The 12,382-nt window shown below is 44.1% G+C and overlaps 1 protein-coding gene across 1 annotated transcript in view; it reads left to right on the plus strand.

The window, feature by feature from the left end:
* Positions 1-7,375: 7,375 nt before the first annotated feature.
* LOC115857803 (protein FRA10AC1) overlaps positions 7,376-12,382 on the plus strand; it is a 62,026-nt gene continuing 57,019 nt past the window's right edge. The window contains exons 1-2 of the mRNA XM_060286288.2: positions 7,376-7,493; positions 11,927-12,045. The gene's annotated coding sequence lies outside the window, so the exon portion shown is untranslated. The remainder of the gene's footprint in view (positions 7,494-11,926; positions 12,046-12,382) is intronic.

Here is a 12,382-nt window from a genome sequence, read left to right on the forward strand (position 1 = left end):
TTTCAAAGCACTGTCACCTCGTTCACATCTCATCTGATGCTCATACTAGCCCTGTACTAACAGTCGAGAACTATTTGATGGCATCGTTTTTTCGAGCCTACATCTCTGCAGGGGAACTTGCTTTGGTTGCCATAGCTAATGTTCATGATGAAGCCAATAGGAATCTTGCTTCCAGAAATCAAATCCACATCTTCATTTGCAGGGTCTCCCTGGGAGGGTGTGATCTGCTGTTCAGTACAGAAGTGCACATCGGTACTCTCCTACCAGAGCTAATCACTATGGTTACATCTGCCCCCAACATTCCCCAAAGCTCTAGATTTTAGAAATTTACGTGTCTTTACTACCCTGTCCTTGTCTGGATCTTCCTGCCATTCAGTTTGCCCCAGTTAATGACAGCAAAAAAAAAAAAAAAGAGAGAAGGGAAAAAAGAGGTTTGTGTGCTTGTGCAATTAGGTGCATGTATTCTCCAAAAAACCAGAAACCAGCCTAAATGAAGCAGGGAGGGGGTGACAGCAGATGAAGCATAAAGCAGGTGCTTACTTATTGCTGCAGCTGGTGCCAAGTATTTGGCATAATTTTTCTCCTCATTTCCAATTATTGGCACTGGTGCTTATTTAAATTTTTAGCTGAAGCATCTGAGAAGAGTCTAGGAACTGCTCTGCCCCTCTTTTACAGGAAAGCAAGCAGGCAGTTTCCTTACAAATAGTGTAAGTAAATACAATCCTGAGGATTTTTCTTTTTTCTCTTTTTTGCCTCAAAAGGACTCATTGATTATGGAAAGGGAAATTGGTTACCTGTCAATGTCAAATTGGCAAGTGGACATTTTATTTGATTCTGCCCAAATTGCCATGGGTTGAATTTTTAATTTGTTTCCCAAGGCTTGATTCCACTGTTCAGACTCATCTGTGAGATTTAGATTTCAGAACTGTGGGTCTGAGCCCACAGCTTCCTCAGGGGTTTTCTTTAGAAATCACGTTGTTAAATTCACCAGTTGGTGTGGCACATTCATTTCACTATTGGACTTTCCTCCTTTAAGTGGTGAAGGGAAATGTTGCAACAATATTGAATGCAAGTCATTTGTTGCCCTGTCATTCCACAAATATTTACGAAGAATGAGCACTGTGCCAAAACCTTATGAAGAACAAACAATTGTGCTCCAACAATACCAAGAACCAGGAGGCACGCAAAGATAAATACAATAAGGTCTTTTCCTTTCAGCGGGTTTGGTCCTGAAAGAAAATGAGACAAGAACAAGGAACAACACAATGCAGTTCTAAAGGGAGGAAGGGTAATATGATAAAGAAAAGCACGGGGATCCATCACTTCTGATGGCAGACATAGCATAAAGGGAAAAGGTCTTCGTTCCCCCCCATTAAGGTAATTTGACTTAGAGGATGCTATTCAATTACTGTATTTAAGGTGATATTTGATTTCTGTGTGTTTACTGGACCTTTATCTCCTTCTATTGGCTCTAATCTGTGTTTGAATATGTATATAGTACAGTTATATACACATATATATATGTATGTATGTATACAGAAAAAATGTATATAGTACAATTTTGAACTGACTTTTAAAAAAATTTTGGAACTATATTTCAGGTTGCATTTGAGGGAGGGGGAATGAGAGAGGAGAGGAAAGTTGTAGTTCAGAGAAGGCATCAGGAGACGTGGGTTCTGGTCTTCTTTTTACCTGGGTCACCTGTGTTCCTGGGTCCCTGGGGGCTTAGCCTGGGTGACCCCCAAGGTGCCTTTCAGTCTAAATGGTCTGAATGTGATGCCTCTCGTCTCGTGCTGATGGGAGCAAAGGACACTGGAGGCTTGAGGGCATATCAGAGGTGCTGGAAGTGGGACAGAAAGAGTGGTATTTGGGTGAGACACACTCAGCCTCTCTGCTTCCTCAGCTTCCTATTTAAATGCCACATCATTTGTAGAAAGCCATAAGTTCAGAACCACTCATAGTTTATAGTGGGGCTGATTCCTTTCAGTTCCCAGCGGGTATAGCACTGGCTCTGAAGAATGTAGAGCATGGCCTAGGAAAACATGTCTAAAAGATCTACAAGCGGGCTAAAGTTTGTGCTGAGCTGTGTCCACAAATCAGCCTTGAAGGCAAAGAAGTGAATTCTGAGGAACAGACAGAAGGAAATTGGGGAAAGTGTGGCGTGAGGGATGCCATGTCTCTCCATAGTTCTTTCCTGTCTCATTTCACAGCCAGTAATTGGGCCCAGGCCCTAACTGGCCACATGCCCAGAGGTTGCTGCTGGTTCCCCAACAATCCCCTCCCTTCAGACTCCTCCTGTCCAGTTCACACATCAGTGTCCTTCCTCTGACATGCCACTCACCCTGTTGCTTCCCTGCATGGCAATTTATCATGAGTCCCTGTTACCTAGTGCATCTCATCTCAGCCCAAGTTTCGGGGTCCTTCATCCAAGAAGCATGGTATTAAAACAGGAGCCCTGGGCTTCCCTGGTGGCGCAGTGGTTGAGAGTCTGCCTGCCGATGCTGGGGACACAGGTTCGTGCCCTGGTCCGGGAAGATCCCACATGCCGCGGAGCGGCTGGGCCCGTGAGCCATGGCCGCTGAGCCTGCGCGTCCAGAGCCTGTGCTCCGCAACAGGAGAGGCCACAACAGTGAGAGGCCCGCGTACCGCAAAAAAACAAACAAACAAACAAAACAAAAAACAGGAGCCCTCACTTTAGCCTTGGCCTTTGCAGCATTAAAGCTGTGTGGCTTTCATTTTCCTTCTCTGTAAGATGACTGGGGACTGAGGTCTCCAAGTGTAAATGATCTCTTGGAATTACTGATCCAACGTGATGGCCCTGGTCTCACACACCCCAGGAGTGCCCAGATTCAAATATGCTGACCCACAATCCCAATGGCATCTATCAACTTGGCAGGCCTCGGGTCCCAGGTTTTGGTTTTGGAAAGGTCACCATGCTGGCTTTCCAAGGCCATCTCCTATTATTCTCCATAGCGTTCCTCTGTTCCAGACAAGTCTGTGGTCTCAAGAGCTCTGAATAAACCTGAATGTTTCCATCCTATCTGCCCTGGCTCTGAGCCACTGCGACTGCCAGGAAGCTGCCCCTGGTCCCCTACACCACCCCATGGCAGTCAACTTCCAGACTAAAGCCCAGCTAATCCAGAAGCCCTCACCAGTACCTACACCTAACAATGGCCACTCCTTTCCATGGTGGCAAACTCAATAGCCATATCCTTGGTCTTAGTGGCCTTTGGCAATCTATGTATTTAAAACTTCGAATCATTCCCCCAAGAGTGCTTTTTTAAAAAAACATAATTGTCATTGTGCAATAATCCAACAATGTATCACAGACGTTTTCTCTCACTGTCTCAGTCTTCAGAGGGTGTTAATGATGCCTTGGGACTCTGCTAATTCTTCCCCTGTTATTTTTCATTTTTATTTTTATTTCTTTTGGCTGTGTTGGGTCTTCGCTGCTGTGCACAGGCTTTCTCTAGTTGCAGCGAGCGGGGACTACTCTGTTGCAGTGCACGTGCTTCTCAATGCGGTGGCTTCTCTTGTTGCGGAGCATGGGCTTCAGGCACGTGGGCTTCAGTAGTTGTGGCGCGCGTGCTCAGTAGCTGTGGCTTGCGGGCTCTAGAGCACAGGCTCAGTAGTTGTGGCACATGGGCTTAGTTGCTCTGCAGCATGTGGGATCTTCCCTGACCAGGGCTCAAACCCATGTCCACCATTTATTGTTTGCATTGGCAGGTGGATTCTTAACCACTGTGCCACCAGGGAGGTCCCTTCCCCTGTTATTGTTGGGCAATTGTTTAGTCTTTCAATATCATAACTATCTCAGTACATATGACTTTTTGAATATTTTACATTATTTTCCTAGTGAACTCAGATGCATTGTTATTGTAAGACATAAACTTTTTGTGGCGACTTGTAGTTCGGCAACACTTGCACGTATCTCTAGCTGACTCACGTGCGTCCACCTCTAACAGGTGTCCCAGACCTCCTTCTCTGTGCCTTCAGCCTCCACGTACCCCCCCTGCCACCCTCACACTCAGAAGATGGCCTTGTCTAAGGCACTGCATGACTTTGCCTCCAAGGTCCCGGCCTCTCCAACTATTGCCTGATTCAGTTGTTCTCAAACTCTAGGTGCATTGAATTGCCTGGAGGGCTTATTAAAACACAGATTGCTGCCCCCTTCCTTGAGTTTCTGACACAGTAGGTCTGGGGTAGAGCTGGAGAGCTGCATTTCTAACAAACTGCTGTGGTACTGAGGTTGCTGGACCAGGGTCCACACTTGGTGAACTCCTGTTCTAATTCTTTCCTCAGATATCAGGGGAAATAGGTTAGCTTCTCCAGCTTGTATCCATCCCACTACCTGTCCTCTGAACCTCCTTCCCATCTTCTCCAGGACTGAGCTCCTACTCCTAATCTGTTTTTTTCTAGTGTCTTCAATCTGCACCACTGAAACTTCCCTTACTCCATCCTTCAAGCCCCCTCCCATCACTGCTATTTTATTTTATTTTATTATTTTTTTAACATCTTTATTGGAGTATAATTGCTTTACAATGGTGTGCTGGTTTCTGCTTTATAACAAAGTGAATCAGCTATACATATACATATATCCCCATATCCCCTCCCTCTTGCGTCTCCCTCCCTCCCACCCTCCCTATCCCACCCCTCTAGGTGGTCACAAAGCACCGAGCTAGTCTCCCTGTGCTATGCAGCTGCTTCCCACTAGCTATCTATTTTACATTTGGTAGTGTGTATATGTCAATGCCACTCTCTCACTTCATCCCAATGTACCCTTCCCCCTCCCCATGTCCTCAAGTCCATTCTCTACGTCTGCGTCTTTATTCCTGTCCTGCCCCTAGGTTCATGAGAACCTTTTTTTTTTTTTTTTTTTTTAGATTCCGTATATATGTGTTAGCATACAGTATTTGTTTTTCTCTTTCTGACTTACTTCACTCTGTATGACAGACTCTAGGTCCATCCACCTCACTACAAAGAACTCAATTTCATTTCTTTTTATGGCTGAGTAATATTTCATTGTGTGTATGTGCCACATCTTCTTTATCCATTCATCTGTTGATGGACACTTAGGTTGCTTCCATGTCCTGGCTATTGTAAATAGAGCTGCAATGAACATTGTGGTACATGACACTTTTTGAATTATGGTTTTCTCAGGGTATATGCCCAGTAGTGGGATTGCTGGGTCGTATGGTAGTTCTATTTTTACTTTTTTAAGGAACCTCCATACTGTTCCCCATAGTGGCTGTATCAATTTACATTCCCACCAACAGTGCAAGAGGGTTCCCTTTTCTCCACACCCTCTCCACCATTTATTGTTTGTAGATTTTTTGATGATGGCCATTCTGACCGGTGTGAGGTGATACCTCATTGTAGTTTTGATTTGCATTTCTCTAATGATTAGTGATGTTGAGCATTCTTTCATGTGTTTGTTGGCAATCTGTATGTCTTCTTTGGAGAAATGTCTGTTTAGGTCTTCTGCCCATTTTTGGATTGGGTCGTTTGTTTTTTTGATATTGAGCTGCATGAGCTACTTGTAAATTTTGGAGATTAATCCTTTGTCAGTTGCTTCATTTGCAAATATTTTCTTCCATTCTGAAGGTTGTCTTTTCGTCTTGTTTATGGTTTTCTTCACTGTGCAAAAGATTTTAAGTTTCATTAGGTCCCATTTATTTTTGTTTTTATTTCCATTTCTCTAGGAGGTGGGTCGAAAAGGATCTTGCTGTGATTTATGTCATAGAGTGTTCTGCCTATGTTTTCCTCTAAGAGTTTTATAGTGTCTGGCGTTACATTTAGGTCTTTAATCCATTTTGAGTTTATTTTCGTGTATGGCGTTAGGGAGTGTTCTAATTCCATTCTTTTACATGTAGCTGTCCAGTTTTCCCAGCACCACTTATTGAAGAGGCTGTCTTTTCTTCATTGTATATTCTTGCCTCCTTTATCAAAAATAAGGTGACTGGGCGGGGCTTCCCTGGTGGCGCAGTGGTTGAGAGTCTGCCTGCCAATGCAGGGGACACGGGTTCGAGCCCTGGTCTGGGAGGATCCCACATGCCACGGAGCAACTGGGCCCGTGAGCCACAATTACTGAGCCTGCGCGTCTGGAGCCTGTGCTCCGCAACAAGAGAGGCCGCAATAGTGAGAGGCCCGCGCACCGCGATGAAGAGTGGCCGCCGCTTGCCACAACTAGAGAAAGCCCTCGCACAGAAACGAAGACCCAACACAGCCATAAATAAAAATAAATAAATAAATTAAAAAAAAAAAAAATAAGGTGACTGGGCTTCCCTGGTGGCACAGTGGTTGAGAGTCTGCCTGCCAATGCAGGGGACACGGGTTTGTGCCCCGGTCCGGGAAGATCCCACATGCCACGGAGCAGCTGGGCCCGTGAGCCATGGCTGCTGAGCCTGTGCGTCTGGAGCCTGTGCTCCGCAACAGGAGAGGCCACAACAGAGGCCCGCGTACCGCAAAAAAAAAAAAAAAAAAAAGTGACCATATGCATCACTGCTACTTTAGTAATAACCTTTCTCCTACCAACATTACCCAGTTCTAACTAACAAGCCAAATGTCTTTCCTCCTGCTGCAAATTTTTCTGAGCTTGAACTTGATCTTCACTTGCTGCTTCTACTTCTTATCCACGTATTTCCTTTTTAATTCCTGGAAATTTCCCAAGTTCCACTACTGAAACTCTCTGGAAAATTTAAAATTACCCTCTTCCCAAATCCAGTGGCCTTTCTTTATTATGTAATAATAGCAGTTAACATTGATTGACTTTTAACTGTGCTCCAGGCATTGTGCTAAGCACTGCGTATATATAATATATATATAAAATCTCATATGAAGATTGTCCTTATATCAATTCTATGTAGAAGGTATTATTTCAGATTTTAAAAAACTAGGGCTCATAGAGGTTAAATAATTTGCCTAACAGCTGAAGCGAGGGAACCAGAATCAGACCCAGCTCTAATTCTACATCCCACGTCTTTAAACACGACTTGGAACATACATCCCTAAGCACCTATTAAAATGCCAATTCCTGGCTCCAGAGACAGAGGTTCCAAACCAGGGGTGGCTGAGGCCTAGGAGTCTGAATTCTTAATAACCCCCCACGTGCTTCTGAGGTGGGTATTCCCAGAGGCACATACATTCTGAGAAACAGTCCCTCTGTATTGACATAATGGGCCACTTCCTTTCTTTAAACACTTCCCTCGGTTGCTATGATACAACATTTTTCTCTGGCTCTGTGGGCTCTCCTAGTCTGCTGTTCTCAATCTCCTGCTTCCTCTCCTACCCAGATCAATGCCCCAAACTCTGCCCTCTGCCTTCTCCTTCCTCTCCTGCCTGTCCCTAGGAGCCCGTTCACTTGCAGCGCTCCAACTTGGGCAGATGGTTCCCAACCTTGCCCTTCGTGTGCCAGCATCCTGGTGAGAGTCATGGAGCAGCACGACATGATTTTGGAACAGTGATGACCTATTGCCCAGACCCTGGACAAAAAGGTGAGGCAGGTGCCATTGATCCTGGTGCCGCGTTGCCCCACACCACCCTTGGACTTTCCTCTTGCCTGGAAGATCCCTGTGTTTTGCAACTTTCTGATCAAATCAGTTCAGCAAAAGAGCTGATTATTTTACACAGTCACACTAATGTGTTAATTCTCCCACTCATTTGCATTGTTAAAGCCGTTTTTCTCTTTTTCCGGGTTCAACTGTTGTTTACATGTTGACATTTCAGGCTTCACTTAGCAGGTAGCGGGTATTTAGAGGAAAACTGGGACCAAAGAGGAAGGAGGGTGAGTTGGTTTGGGAGGGCTCCTTCTCTTACCCTTGAAAATTTTTGAACCTGAGACTCAAAGGCAGCTGGGAGGGCAGGCTTTGGCCTTTCCGGCCTCCTGCACACCAGGGCAGCGGTAAACAGTAATTGCGGCTGCTGCAGACCTGTCCTAAAAGTGCAGAGGGTGAGGACAGACTGCAGAGCAGCTACTTGGCTGGCTTCCTGCCACACTCCACACTCGGAATGGCTGGCTTCTCTTCATCTTTCAAGTATCAGCTTCAATGTTCTCTTCCGAGAGATCAGTCCTGACCACCCTGCTTACGTAGGCCCCTCTGGGTGATTCTCTGTGATGGCAGCAGTTTTCCTTCATTGCATTTTTCACAGTTTGTAATTATCCTACTTGTTTATTCATTTGTTCTTGCTGTCCCTGTTTGGACAGTAAAGCTCAAGAGGACAGAGACTATTCAGCCTTGTTCCCCACTGTGCTTGTAGCATAATGCTGGCTCACAGTAAATATTCAGTGTTTGTAGCAGGAGTGGCTGGATAGCTACACCTCCACCACCTGGCCCTTAATGACTAGTCCTTGAACTGAACTAACTGCCCCCCGCAGCTATCCCAGTGCTGAAAGACTGGAGGCAGTTGGAGAGCAGCTTGCTCACCTCACTGCCGGGATAATGCTGGGAGTGGCCTGGGGTGGCATCAGGAAAATTTATGGAAGACTTTGAAAAAGGAAAATGGATTACTAGGTATCCTGTCTAGCACCCAATCAAGTTATGAGACTTTCATTGTCTTTGAGCTATTTTATACAACTTTTTAAGTTGTATAAAACTGATAGCAATACAAATGAGTCACGTCAATAGGGACACAAATGCATTTTGTCTAGTGGAGGTGCAATTGATTACTGCCCTGTGGGTATTGATCAGTTTTGCATCCATTTGTAAATTCATATTAACTTTCCTGATTGCCTATATATGTGTGTTCTCTAAATTCTCCTTTGAACTGGGGGGGTAACATCTTGCTGCTTGCCTCATGAATTAGCTAAGTAAAAATCTCTGATGTGCAGTAATTTTATATGTGTACAAGAGTCATGATTTTAGCCTTTTAAAAAAATTATCTTTTTAAATTGGATTTTATCAAAATCAAGAACTTTTGTGCATCAAAAAATACTCTCAAGAAAGTGAAAAGACAACTTATAGGATGGAGAAAATATCTGCAAATTGTTTATCTGAAAAGAGATGAATATCTGGAATCTATAAAGAATTAAAACTCAACAAAAAAAACACAAAAAACCCAATTCAAAACTAAGCAAAGGACTTAAATAGACAGTTCTCCAAAGAAGGTATTAAATGGTGAATAAGCACATGAAAAGATGCTCAATATCATTAGTCATTAGGGAAATCAAATCAAAACTACAATGAGATACCACTTCATACCGATTAGGATGGCTATAAAAAGAGAAAAGAAAAAAGGGGGGGGAATAACGTGTTGGTGAGGATGTGGAGAAGGTAGGAATATTAAATGGTAGCTGTTGTGGCAAACAGATTGGTGGTTTCTCAAAGATTAAGCAGAGAACTCCCATATGACCCAATAATTCTACTCCTAGGATATATCAAAAGAATTGAAAGCAGGGGACTCGAACAGATATTTGTATACCAGTGTTCATAGCATTATTACTCACAGTAGCCAAAAGGTAAAAATGACCCATGTCTGTCAACAGATGAATGGATAAACAAAATGTGATATAGATAGATAGATAGATAGCTATGATGAATATTATTAAGCCATTAAAAAGATATAAACTGGGGGCACATAAGCATGTAGATGGTCCTCTGAGCCATGGGAATGGCTGACAGAGTAGGGAGAGAAGAACACCCAGCCCCAACCCTGCAGAACATCAGAGCCTATGAAGGCATAGGCTGAAGATGAGGAAAAACTTGAGTGTGGTATCATGGAAGACAAGACAGACTAGAGACCTTACTCCTGACGTCTAGCGTCTCACTGCCCAGTGACTTGGGGTCACTTCAGTGGCTGCTTAATTCTTGTGCTGTGAGAGGGCATCATTCACCAGCTAATAATTCTGTTCATAAACAATATTTTATTTTTATTTATTTATTTATTTTTGCGGTACGCAGGCCTCTCACTGTTGTGGCCTCTCCTGTTGCGGAGCACAGGCTCCAGATGCACAGGCTCAGCGGCCATGGCTCACGGGCCCAGCCGCTCCGCGGCATGTGGGATCTTCCCGGACCGGGACACGAACCCGTGTCCCCTGCATCGGCAGGCGGACTCTCAACCACTGCGCCACCAGGGAAGCCCCATAAACAGTATTTTAAACAGCACACTTTATTGTCAGAAATTGTGCAAAATATTTAATACAGGATGCATAAGGACATGATCAAACAAAAAACAAATCTTGACTTAGCTGGGAGAGACGTTTTTCAAAAAAATTTTGCAAGGGGGCCTAGAGGGACTATTGTGATAAGGAAGGAGGGAGGACAATTGCAACAGGGAGAACCTGCAGGGGTCTCCAGGGTCATGCAAATACAGGGTTTTTTTGTTTGCTTTTTGGTCTTATTTTAATAGAGAGGCACACAGGGCTGGAAAGAACCAAATGTGGGAAATTTGAATGAAAGTGTGGCACGATCAGACTGTAGATCAGAGAATATTTTATGCTGAGCCCAGTCTGTTCTCTGTATGCTGGCTCAGGCTGATAATGGGCCAATGTTCAGGGGCTTGGAGGGAGGAAAGCAGCTCAACCAAAGTTTGGTTAACAAGCATTTCGATCCAGTTGATCAGTAGGGATGAGCAGTTCAGTTCATCATTTATAAGGCAAAGAATGGGAATTTGTGGGGGTCTATGTGTAGCTTTGTCATAGGTTAAACAGGGGGCATCTGAGGCTTATTTAAGTCATATGGGAAAGAGTGGTTCTTTGCAATAAGCTCTCTTCCAGATCACAAAATCTGGGAAATTCCTTTAATTGGCCCTGTTTTCCAGGAGCAAAGGGCTCAGGCAAAATTCAGCATTGTCACTGTGTGCTGGGATGTGAGTTCCATGCCCCCAGTCGGGGTGACACCCTGGGCCTCTCAGTTGGCATAGATATTCCTCTCCAGGGACTTACAGATTACCCCTTGCTGTAAGCCCCCTTTCCCGAGTGTTTATTTAAGTCTTTTGATTCCTTCCTTGAATGAGTGTCCATGCCTGACTTACCAGGAGTCTGTTTTATTCTCAAGAATGCATCCCAAACAGGCTCAGAACCTCTGCTGCAAACCACCACCGCCGAAGTGCAGTCCTGAGGTCGAAGGATTACCCCTTGGAAATCTGCATCCCATGGGCTGAATTCAGCTCACAGAAGCGCTTTGGCCCAAAGGGTGTTTTGCTTTGATTTTTAAACTTGAATTGGATGCCAATATTAAAAATCAGAATATTGAATCTAAAAATCCAGATTGCCACCTTCTCTAGAAAAATGGATTGCATTTCTATTGTATGCCTCCTATACTATTGAACAAAATTCCTGACAATAAAGTATGCCATTGAGAAAGTTCCATTTATGGATCCCGGTATTACTTTGGGTGCTGTTGCTTTTATATGGCCCTCCATCTCCTGTTTACCACTGTTCCTCAGAGCCTATTCAGTCATTTAGCTTATCCCTCTGTGTTTAAGTGTTTCCATTTCCAACTGTCAGTTATCACCTTCAGTATCAGAACAGCTAGTCAAAGAGGTTTTAGTTTCAGAGAATATGTTAATTCAGGGATCATTGAGGAAAATTGCTTACTATTTACATCTGGTTGCCTGACCACATAATAATATGTATCCTTAAATACACAACAGACCTACTTCACTGGACGTTTCACTTGACTATACAACACACTCTCTACACAGTTAATTCGTGTTCACAAACTGTGAAGTCGTGTGATATGTATTCTTATGAAACCTTGTACATATGTAATTAAATTTGACTTTCTCCTGGTAATCTGTCTCATGTCAATTTAATTCTTAGACCAGCCAGAAGAACTTAGAAAGATAGAGGTTTTCTTTCCTCCTCTATAGCCTCAATGGGGGGAATTATGTCTTTTCCATGATTATAGGCCCAGCCAGCCCTTGAAGAAGGATCCAGAGTTACAGCAGCCAACATCTTTCATTATTATAATGTCTCCCTACTTTGCAGTTTCCTGAATGAGGCCTGAAATCTTGATACCCACAGATATTATATGACAAAAAATAAGTGCATCAGTTTTCCGGTGACATTTAGTATTCCTGGTCTCTGCTTCTCATCTCATTGACCCGGTAAGTGTCTCCCTATCTCTCAATCACAAGGCTCCTTCTCCACCACTGCCTCAGAGAGGCGTTTTATAGACATCCTGTCTCTGATCTCGCCTCCTGGGAGCAGGCCTAGAAATGACAGTCAGTTCATTTGGCTAACTGGTATATTGCTGTCTCTCTACTTTGCTTCTCAACGTCCATCCAACCACAGTGTTCGTGCTCTGGCTGCCTCTTCCAGGCACTTACACAAGCGAGTGACCAACCGCTGACCAGATCGCAAAAGATAACAATTAGATTGTGTCTCTGTTCATGGGCTGAGCTGTACTACAGAGGTTGTGGAGCTGCCTTCTGCCAGATCCTG

The sequence above is a fragment of the Globicephala melas genome, chromosome 16 (assembly GCF_963455315.2).
Source record: "Globicephala melas chromosome 16, mGloMel1.2, whole genome shotgun sequence".
Taxonomy (NCBI): Eukaryota; Metazoa; Chordata; class Mammalia; order Artiodactyla; family Delphinidae; genus Globicephala; species Globicephala melas.